At 38.1% G+C, this 11,681-nt stretch overlaps 1 protein-coding gene across 12 annotated transcripts in view; it reads left to right on the top strand.

The window, feature by feature from the left end:
- FAM160A1 (family with sequence similarity 160 member A1) overlaps positions 1–11,681 on the top strand; it is a 224,408-nt gene that overhangs the window by 93,876 nt on the left and 118,851 nt on the right. The window contains exon 1 of one of the 12 annotated variants that reach the window (XM_023530202.1): positions 8,138–8,266. The exons of the other annotated variants lie outside the window; for them this stretch is intronic. The gene's annotated coding sequence lies outside the window, so the exon portion shown is untranslated. Of the gene's footprint in view, positions 1–8,137; positions 8,267–11,681 lie in introns of those variants that run through there. 12 annotated transcript variants of the gene reach the window in all.

Below are 11,681 nucleotides of genomic sequence, written 5' to 3'. Positions count from 1 at the left end.
TGCTGGGCGATGCTTTGTTTTGTGCTACTATGGGTTAGGTTTTTTAAAAAATGATTTACAAATAAGTAATTGCACTAAACATTTCCTAAAATTTACATAAATCAAAACATTTCTTGTTTGCCCTTAATGAGTTCTGAGATGTTACTTGTTTCTCCCCACATTTTCTCCCAGTCTTCAGTGTTTCTAAGTTCTCTTAATTTTCCTTTCAAAGCTTTTTTTTTTTTTTTTTTGATTTGCCTGGCTCTTCCTCTTTGTTCTATCATCTGGCTGGTCCCTCATCACCACCCTCCCTGCTCTGTCCGGGATGTTTCTCTCTCTCTCTCTCATAGCCTCCTTTTGCCTCATTACTACACATACCATGTTTATCTGCCAGACTAACTTCCTTACATTCCTCTTTTGTCCTGTAACTACTGTGTTCAGAAATCTTTATCAACTCCCAGGTGCCTAAAGAGCTAGGGCTTAACTCCCTCGCCTGGATTCCGTCGTTCAGTTCCATGCGCTTTGTCGGTGCGAGTCCCTGCCCTCTTTGAAAGTACATCGTCTGCCCAGGGGAAGCCTGTCTACTCTTCCCTGCAAGATGGTGCCATGGTTAAAAGCAAGGGCTCTGGGGTCAGATTAGCTTGGGAGCAAATGTGCTTCAGCCACTTGCCTTGGGCAGTTAACCTCCCTGTGCCTTAGATTTCTTATCTTTAAATTAGACAAAATGATAGTCTTTCCATTATATAGGTGTGAGTTGTGTATGTATTTGACATATAATAGGAATTTAGCAAAAGTGTAAACTATTAATGTGTAGTATGCTTATGTAGTCTAACATGCCCTTGTAGTAATTATGTTAGTATCTATATATAATGCTTAGTATGTGTCAGGCACTGTCCTAAAACCCACACTTATATGGATTTGTTTAATCCTGACAAGAACTCTATGAGGAAAGAACTTATAGCAGTCCCATTTTAAAGATGAGAAAACTGAAGCTGAGAGTTTGTGACTTGCCTAAACTCACACAGTTGGTAAGTGGCAGGGCTAGGATTTGAACCTAGGAGATCCAGCTCCAGAATCAGTCCTCTTAAGCACTATTCTGTAAACCTAAATTCTACTCGTAACCCTTCCATTCCCCCAGGAATCTCCTCAGCCGCCCAGCCCATAGTGGTGTCTCCCTGTTGGAATTCTTGATGCATGTAATAGGCAGAATAAGTTAGTAATTGCTTAAGTCTTCATTGTTCTGTACCCTTCAGTTCTGTATATATACTACAAATTTTGTTGATTATAAAGTTATTACAGTAGTTCCCCCCTTATCCACAAGGGGATACTTTCCAAGACCAAAGTGGATGCCTTAAACTGTGGATAGTACTGAACCCTATATACACTCTGTTTTTCCTATACATACACACATACCTTTTTACTTAAAGTACTTTTCTGCTTCTCTTTGGCATATCCAAATTGCCAGCATCACTACTCTTGTGTTTTGGGCCCATTATTAAGTAAGATAACGGTGACTTGAACACAAGCACTGCACTACAGCAACAGTCGATCTGATAGCTGAGATGCTACTGGGGACCATTGGGCAGGCAGCATGTGTGTGGAGGCGCTGGACAAAGGGACAACTCACATCCTGGGTGGACAGATTGGAACAATGTGAGATTTCATCACACTGCTCAGAGTGGTACATAATTTAAAACTTATAAATTGTTTATTTCTGGGATTGTCCATTTAGTATTTTTGGGCTGTTGTTAACTGCAGGTAAATGAAACTGTGGAAAGGGGAACTGTGGATAAGGGGAGACTACATGCTAAAATAGAGAATTCGGAATATGGAAACATCAAAGAAGAAAATAAAGTGTACCTGGAGATAATGGCTATTCACGTTATCTGTCCTCCTAGTCTTATTTATAAATATTATACAAATGACAACATAGGGCATGTATACACATTATCTATAATTATGGTCATGCCATGTATATCATTTTGCATCCTTTTCTTACTTAATATTATAGTGTATTTGCCTGTGTCGTTAAATATTATTCTAAGTCACCATTATAATGAGTGTGAATAATTTAATTGTTTACTTGATTTGTCTATAGTGGATGTATTCTTTACTTCAAATTTTTAAGTGACTAATAAACATTTCTACAATTTAATGGGTCATAGGGATTTAGGAACTGGAGGAGACAAACCATTTAACATAGCCCATGTTTTTGAAGATAAAGTGAGACACATAGAGCTTAAGTAACTTATCCAAGTTCATACAACTGGTTAGGAGCAGAATGAGAATTAGATTTCTTGTTTTCAAATTCACTGGTTTTTCATTAGGAAACACGGTTTCTCATTTACTTTAATTATTCATCCACATCCCTCTATCCAGACATAGCTGACAAATTTGGAGATACCATTTATGACCATAGAGCAAAATAATCCATGTTTGCTGTGCCTTGGGACTAAGGTAAAAGGATTCCAGTTAACCTCATTAGACTGTCCAGCTTTGTCATCATCCAGTTCCTTCTTTCTCTACCTAGAGCTTCCTGGTTGTCAATGTTTAACTCAGATAAAACGAAAGGAGTGTGAGGATGGGGTCTGAAATACAGCCTGCCCCTCATGAGGTCGCTTAGTGCTTTGTGATGGGAAATAGCTTTCCTTAGGGGTCATGGGTTTCAGTGGTAGCTGCAATATCTGGCTGAGTGGCCTCTCTTCTGCCGTGGTGTGGAGAAAAGCTGTGGTGTGACGCTCATCTGTGGAAGCTGGCCTGGCTGGACTGAGCCTTGCCCCTGGAACCGGTTCTCGGAGCCATCGCTTTAATGCAGCTTTGCTCTGTGGGTTCGGGAGCATGGAAGTGCTCACTATCCTCACTCTTTCTGTATTTCTCTTAAGAGCAGTTGTTTTCTCAAGAAGGGCTGGTATGGCTTAATATTTCTGTATATCACTATTGTGGGATGACTATTGTGTGGAGACACTGGACAAAGGGATGATTCACAATGAATTTTTGCAATTCCAAATTTTTTTGATATTGTGATGATTAAGTTATTCAAAGGGTAGCAGCTTCAAGGCTGGAAACACATGTTCAATTCTTATTTCACCTTATTGCCAATAAGATTGACTAAAATTGCCAAGGCAAAATGTTTTCTTACCCTTCTTAGTTTCAGAGTAACCTACCTTTATCACCTTGTCCTTAACAAAGAACAAAAGCTGTTATCAATCGATTACATGAATTATCTTGACGAGTTATAATTTTCCTATAAAAATAATTAAAAAAAAAATACCTGCTTTGAAAAGCCTCTTGCCTTTGGTGGAAGGTGAATGCCTTAATACTATTTAATATGCTTTTGAATGAGAAGCTCATTTTTAAAAAATGATCGTGCCCTATTTATCTTTTGGGAATATGTTATGGTTGCTCAAATATCATAGAAATGATAGGTAAACCAGGCCTAAATTTTTAGCAAAAAAACCCCTTTCCTTATCTTTTACTTATTTATTCATTTATTCCTTCATTAATTCACTCAACAAATATTTCTTAAGGACCTATGATGTGACATGGATTTGTAAAGCAATTGGGGGTATAGCAGTGAACAAAATGTAGACCTTGCTTTCATGGAGTTTATTGTCTTGTGGGACAAAGAGTCAAGTCCTTCTGTGAAGACTTCGTTGTGGTGGAGACCTGTGAGCCGAGAGTCTGAGGAATGAGAAGAGATCTGGTACCCAGCACAGCAGAATACGCCTACTATGGATGGATCTGAAAAGCCACGGGAAAGTGGGGATACACATTTGTTAACAAAGAGGACCATGAAAATACTTAGATGTAATTGCAGAGTCTTCATCCCAAAAACAAAAACTGTTTGCTGTTATTTGAGAGCCTAAACTTTGTTTCTCCAGGTGGCTAGGCTTCATTAGTCAGGGAGAAATTCAAAGTCTTAGGTTACAATTGCAAAGACATTATTTTTGGTTCCCCACTTCCTCAGCTCTAGAAGCTCCAACTACTCCATGGTTATTCTGAAAACTGCTTGGTGATTCTTTGTCTAGGCTGGCAATTCTGATTAGAGTAAGTGGATTATTTCTACATAGAAACCAGGAAAAAATTGTGACTTGCTTTTGTGCAGTGATGCTATTGATTTGGGCTGTATCTTGTCCCTGAAGAGTTGTCTTAAAGTATGCAGGCCCTCAATTGCATTCTACATTGTGTGACATGTGGCAGAAGTACCTGCAGATGCAATGCTGGAGATTTTCAGAAAGAAGGTCTCTCTGAAGCAGGATACATTTCTCTAGTGTGTAAATGGTGGTTCTAAGAGAAAAGCTGCCCTTTGGGGCAGGCCACAGACTCTCAGAAATCTGAGGCTAAAGCTCTAAGAGTTCAAATTCTTGGAAATTTCTTAGGCACTTTTTCCTTCCAACAAGATCTACCACAATCTAGAATATAAATCTGATAAAAGCAATGAATGGACGTCTTGGAACAGGGATCCCCAACCCCAGGCCTTAGGCCAGTACTGGCGAGCGTGAGAAGCTTCATCTGCATTTGCAGCCACTCCCCAGCGCTAGCATCACTGCCTCAGCTCCACCTCCAATCATTAGGCATTAGATGCTCATAGGAGCCCCAGTCTTGGTGCCAAAAAGGTTGGGGACCACTTCATTAGTTTTAATATTCATTATTTTTTAATGCCCGAAACACTGCTTTTCCCCAAAGCTCTTGGTTTCTGACAGGCACAGATTGAAAAACAGCTAATACTAGTAGCTCATTTTTATTAGTGTTTGCAGTGAGAGACCCTGTGCTGAGTACTTACTTGCTATGTCACATTTAATCTCCCTGGCAGCCCTGTGAGGTAGGCACCATTATGATTATCTCTATTTTACGATGAGGCATTAGGCTTAAAGAAGTTTAATGTACTGTCTAAGGTCACATGGCTAGGAAGTGATGGGAGTTGAACTTGAACCTGAGTCTTCCTGACCAGCCGATGCCTTTAATTGCTGATCTAGTGGGATCTCAGCACTAGATGGCACAAAGTGTTGTCTTGATCTTCCTAAAGTCATATTTGTGGTCAGTGTCAGCACCAAGATTGGGACTCTGCAATTCTGACCCCTGGTCCAGTATTTTTTGTGCTATACCAAAGTGACAACTGCTTTAGAAATAACAGTAATATTTAATAGATGAGCTAGTTTCCTGGAAACACATTCCCTTAAAACAAAATGTAATATAAGACACATCCTTCTTTTAACATAGCTTAAGAATAGCTTTTTTAAAGGGAAATGAACACGTTAAGAGGGGAAAATCTTCCTTCTGTCTCCTCCCTTAGTCTCTCTTCTACAATCAGACAATTCAAAATATTTTTAGAAAGGGTTTATTTTTGAAAGAAAAAAATTAGTAGCTGTGTGAATTTGTCTTATTCTCCAGGTTGTTGGTATGTATGTATGTATTTAATTATTTTTTAAATTTTTAAAATTATTTTTACGGTGACATTTTTATGGTGACATTGGTTAATGAAATCCAATAAGTTTCAGCTGTACATTTTAACAGTAAGACACACACACACACACACACACACACACACACACACACATATAAATATTTATATATGTGTGTGTGTGTGTGTGTGTCTTTTTCTCTTATGCAGAGAAAAAGGAATCCTTATACACTGCTGGTAAGAATGCAAATTGGTACAGCCATATATTTATATATTTATTTATATATATATATATATATATTTATATATATATATATATATACATACACACACACACACACACACACACACACACACACACACACACACACTCACTGTGTTCACCTCCCATAGTTAGATTTCTTTCTGTCACCACATATTTGACCCCCTTTATCCTGTTTACCTCCCCTTTTCCCCCTCCCCTCTGGTAACCACTAGTCTGTTGTCCATCTCCATGCATCTCTGTTTGTCCTGTTCATTTGTTGCTTTTAGGTTTATATCATGTGGTTTTCAACTTTTTCTGTCTGGCTTATTTTGCTTAGCATGATTATCTCGAGGTCCATCATGTGTCGCAAATGGCAGTATTTCATCTTTTATGGCTCAGTAATATTCCATTGCATATATGTACCACAGCTTCTTCAGCCAATCATCTATTGTAGGGCACTTCGGTTGCTTCCATGTCCTGGCCACCGTGAATAATGCTGCTACGAACATCGTTGTGCAAATATCTTTTCAGATATGAGTTTTCAAGTCTTTGGGGTAAATATCCAGTAGAGGGATTACTGGATCATATGGTAGATCAATTCTTAGTTTTTTGAGAAACCTCCATACTGTTTTCCATATGGCTATACCAATTTGCATTCCCACCAGCAGTGTATAAGGATTCCTTTTTCTCTGCATTCTCTCCAACACTTGTTATCACTTGTCCTGTTGATTATAGCTATTCTAACAGGTGTGAGATGGTATCTCATTGTGGTTTTCATTTGCATTTCCCTAATAGCTAGTGATGTTGAGCATCTTTCCATATATTTGTTGGCCATTTGTATGTCCTCTAGGGAGAAGTGTCTGTTCAGATCCTCTGCCCATTTTTTGATTGGATCGTTTGTTTTTCGTTATTGTGTTTTATGAGTTCTTTATATATTTTGGATATTAGGCCCTCATTGGAGACATTGCTCACAAATATATTTTCCCATTCAGATGATTGTCTCTTTATCTTGTTGATGGTTTCTTTTGCTGTGCAGAAGCTTTTTAGTTTGATGTAGTCCCATTCATTTATTTTTGCTTTTACTTCCCTTGCCTTTGAGATCAAATTCATAAAATCCCCTTTAAGCCCAAGGTCCTTGAGTTTAGTTCCTATGTTTTCTTCTATGCATTTTATTGTTTCAGGTCTTATATTCAGGTCCTTAATCCATTTTGAGTTAATTTTGGTGTGTGGTGATAGACAACAGTCAAGTTTCATTCTTTTGCAGGTGGCTTTCTAGTTTTCCCAGCACCACTTATTGAAGAGGATTTCCTTTCTCCACTGTATGTTTTTGGCTTTTTTGTTGAAAATTGTTTGCCCATATAAATACAAGTTTACTTCTGGACTCTTGATTCTGTTCCACTGGTTCGTATGTCTGTTTTTCTGCCAATACCATGCCATTTTGATTACGGTATTTATTTTTTTTAAATTAGCTAAATCACCTACCAGTTTAGTATAAAGGATCAATGTTTTTAAAGTAGTAACGTAATTAAATACATAGAATAATAGCCATTTTTTTGTGTGTTAATTCTTAAGATTGGTTAGGGAATCATTTAGAACTATAAAAGACTGAATATTGGAAAATAATTGATTGAGCTTATCGAAGCAGCTTATTGTTTCTGTTAGTTTGCCTTGCAAAGGTGATGTTCTTTCTCTGTATAAAGGCTTATAACATTTTAATTCTTATTTTTTAAAAATATGATTTTCTAAGTGTCTTTATAACCTTAGATGTTTAGTTTCTTGTAGTTGAAAGATAGTGGCAGTGCTTGTTGCAGGTCGTCCTGGGATGCAGACTCTGAGGTGATTTTGTGTCCAAGAATTGGTTGGGTTATGCTCTTTGACTCAGCATGTGTAGGGAGGGAAGGAAGCAGGACTGGGCAGGGAGAGATGGCAGACTGCCACCACGTCCCAACAAAGGCCTGGGTTGCCGCTACAGTGACCTCTGGAGCTGTCCTGAGTTGGGGCAAAGGAGTCACACCCTCCCTTAGCCCAGATGTGGATCTAGGCCGCATTCAAGGGGAGGGTGTAATCTTGGGTGAAGTGGCTGTCTTCAGCAGAGGGCAAGTTCTAGAGAGAGCTGACAGCTAGTAGCATGCCTAGCAGCTGGGAGAATAAATCAATTCTGGTGGGACTGCGTGGATGTCACAGCATCCGGTACAGTGCCGCTAACTTTTGAAATTCAGGGGAAGGTGGAGAGAAGGTCATCCCATAATCTTTATGCGGTGAATATGATTTCAAGGTAGATGAGTAGTTGTAAAAGATTCAATCTTTTAATGAGTCCAGTTTTCGTGTGTGTGTGTGTGTGTGTGTGTGTGTGTGTGTGTGTGTGTGTGTGTGTAGGAAGCTTTATATATAACTCTGTAAAAATAGAACCACTTTAAAAAATACAATTTACCTAATTCATGGTGTGATTTATTCTAGTATTAAGTTCCAAATCTGGCTAAGTCACAGATCCTTAAATTGTTCACACAGGGATGTGCTTTGCATTATAATTATCTGAGCAAAAGTCTGGGCCTGTGCTGCATGGCGAAGATGAGCATGGCCTGCACAAACTTTATAAAACCAGGAGCCAAACTGTGGAATCTGATCCATAACGGGGATTTAATGTAAGCCTTAATGACCTGAATTTTTATTTAAAATAGTGCATGGTTTTGTATTCCATAAACAATTACATAAAAACATAGTTACCTCTTAATCTGCTAATTTAAATTGTATATAAAAAACTACAATAGACATACAACTGAATTTATGAGCTGCTCCTCACATTATTGATCAGTATATAGCCGTGTGAAAAGGAAAACATACAAGTGTTTTGAATTAGCATTTTGGGTAATGCATCTTTCAATAGATGTTAATCTATCCTCTCAGAACTACAGTGATGAATCAGAATATATTAAATGGCTAATGTTCAGTGTTTTTTTTTCTTACTGGTAGAATTATGAGTTTTGTTCACCTTTCTAATATGCGTCAGAGTTACTAACAAGCTGGACTTCATTTGCATAGCTAAACCTCGTGGAATGTCTGGGAAATGTACCAGCATCTAAAGTGGCTGAAACCCCAAGTTTTCTAGACTGTTTGCTACATTGTGGTGGTGGCAGTGACTAATTGACTAGTGCTTCTTACAGCTTCTTCAAACCATTATTTTGCCAAGTCTCAAACTCATAATTTTCCTAAAAGTTGAATTTGTGATAGGTACAAATTCCACCACCCGTTCTATTGACCTTACGATGAAACAAATCAGCACATGGAGATATTTCCTGAGGGACTGGGATGCAGGGAATCACATAACATTGCTTGTCAGCACACTTCTCATTTGCTTAGCTGAGTTGCTTCCCTGTGTCACCTCAGACATGGTCTTATGCAAGCTTGCTATCAGTGAAGAGCCCGTCCTCGGTGCAGCCATTCCTTTCACTCTTGATCATGGCAGCAAACCGACTCCTCCTCTCACCCAGCCAGTACTCCCAGTTCTCCCGAACTCTGCTTCTCGTTAGCCACATGACCATTCACTCTTCTCTAAGCTTCAAGTTTCTTCATCTGTAAAATGGGTATGCCAGTCCCCACCTCATTGGGTGGTTGTGAGAACAGACCGTTTAATGTGGTGCCTGGCACAGAGTAAGTGCCCAGGGAATGACAGCCTTTCCCACTGGTGGCTATTGCTATTGCTTGCCCAGGCAAACATCTTCTCCAAGTGAGTTGCATATTCCCCGAGGCCTGGGACTGGATCTTATTCATATGCTCCACATTTCACATCTTGGGCAGTGGATAAATACTCTTTCAGTGATCCCTACTCTCAAGGAGCTGACTCACCCATGAATGACAGAAGATGTGATCCCTATTTTCAAGGAGGCCAGAGTCTGATTCTGAAATAACTACAACACAAAGCAGAAATGATGTCGCCGTAGAGAGGTGCAATTAAACTAAGAAGTTTAGAGAAGAAAGATATTGATAGGCACTTAATAGGCGTTTTTGATCCTGACAACCAAAGATCCTGGGATGCTGAAAACTTTTGCTGAATTATACTGGATATCTTATATTTCTGGATTTTACTCTCCTCAATTTTTAATGACAACTTGTTCTTTGAACTGTGCGTGTGACAGGGATGGACAGAGTGCTCTTTTTCAGCCCAAGCAGGTGGAATTAGAGCTGAGGGCATCTGTTCAATGCATCCAGGTCCTTTTGACACTTATGCATCCATTTTCTGAATATACCTATCATCATTTATACTGGGTGTGCTGTTATGCTGGGCCTATGCCAATTTCATATGCTTGGTTATAGTTAGTATGTAGATAATTTGAACATTTTTGCTTTAAAAAATGTTTATTGTATAATTATTCCGTTTAAAAACTTTGAAAAATTTTCTTCTTCCAAAGAGAGAGTCAAACTAGAATTTTTTTAAATCACATTGATTTGGGCTACCGTGTTCTGCTTTGAGGTCCCCCTGCCCCACAATCACGTAAGCTGAGTTTAGGAGAGAAATCACAGGGGAATCTGCTCAGTTACTTGTTTGATTCCCCCAGAGGCACTAGCCTTTGATCTTCTACTAGTATAGCTCCTCTGAGCTTTTATTCTGTAAGGTGTTTGTGTCTCTGTGTGAGGGATGTTTCACTGACCCAAGTAAATGGAAGAAAATTTTTTTCAGCCTTTAAATGTATTGCTTTCTTTGTTCTTTCAAAAAACACACTTTTCTTGGGTAAGAACATTTTTGAGGCCTTTGGCATCAAATCAACAGAATTGTGGCCTTTAATGGAATTTGAAGCACTGAAAGGGGTTTTGATAAGAATTCATTTTTGTTTCTTTCTTCTTGACTATACTCACTTCACACAGTAAGAAAACAACTTTCCTCCTTCTCCTCTTATTTTTTAAACAAGAGTATCTGAATTTTGTACTTCGGCTTTTATTGTCACTTTCTCTTGGAGGAGAGGAAAAACTCTCGACTGTGTACAGAGTAAATTAAATTATGAAGAAAATAGTCTACAGAGTTAAACGAGATGAACTGAGGTTTGGAACTGAATCTAAGCATTGCCATGATGTTGCAGATAGTTTAATCCATGATTCAGAAACATATTAGTCATTTCGATATACTGTTGATTTGACTAATTACCCTGAAGGCTGGCTGGCAGACTGAATTGCTCAAGTCAACTAGTAATTTTGATCAAATCAAAGAGTAATTATAGTTTTGTACAGGCAACACATATAGAATACTGATTATGTTAGGCTAAAGAAGATGTTATTATGATATGAAGTAAAATATTTAATTTTAGCATTACGGCAGTCCTTTACCTTTTTCTTACTTTTAGGCTTAAATTCTCAGAACACACTGTAAAAATGGTTGTAGCAACTTTTTGGAGAGAATCATTTTATTCTCTAAATAAAAAATTTGTAAACATGTGGAAGGTTCTCTGGTGTTAAGGTACTTATATTTTAAATGTACTTTAATTATAATAAGCATATTTTTGGAAGTTCTCAGAACTAATGAGGTCAGATTTAAAGTTCCAAATTTTCTTTAGATTTTGCACAGAAAGAAATGAACCGTTTGGGTGGCAGAGCCAAAAGTTATTGAGACTGTTTTTGCTACCAGTTTATTAGATGAACACTGATGTCACCATGTCGGGTGTACCTGAAACCCAAATATTTATGTTTGTTTGGTTCTCGTTCTTTTCTTCATTTTTGAGAAATCTTTCTCCAGAGTATGACAGTTATTGCTGAATTTCTAATTGACAGTATTTGGATGCTATATTTTTTAATATAAATTTAAAATATATTAGAAAGAAAGGCATGTTCACTTAATGGAAAATCTGTCTTTAATTTTACTGGAGTTGTCTCTTGGATGGTTTACTTATATTAGATTTGTTTTCTGTAAAAGCAGAAAATATAACTTACTTGGAACTTAGTGAAGATTTGCTGTGTGATTAGTTGATGTTTGTGAAGCTCCTTCAGGGTGATTATTCTGAACAAATCTCCGGTGTTGTGTAGTGACGTCATCCACTGTATACATTCTTGACCCCCTACAAAAAAGAAATC

The sequence above is a fragment of the Pteropus vampyrus genome, unplaced genomic scaffold (genome assembly GCF_000151845.1).
Source record: "Pteropus vampyrus isolate Shadow unplaced genomic scaffold, Pvam_2.0 Scaffold47, whole genome shotgun sequence".
Classification (NCBI taxonomy): Eukaryota; Metazoa; Chordata; class Mammalia; order Chiroptera; family Pteropodidae; genus Pteropus; species Pteropus vampyrus.
Note: the sequence above shows the minus strand (reverse complement) of the source record. Positions and strands in the feature narration are given on the sequence as shown.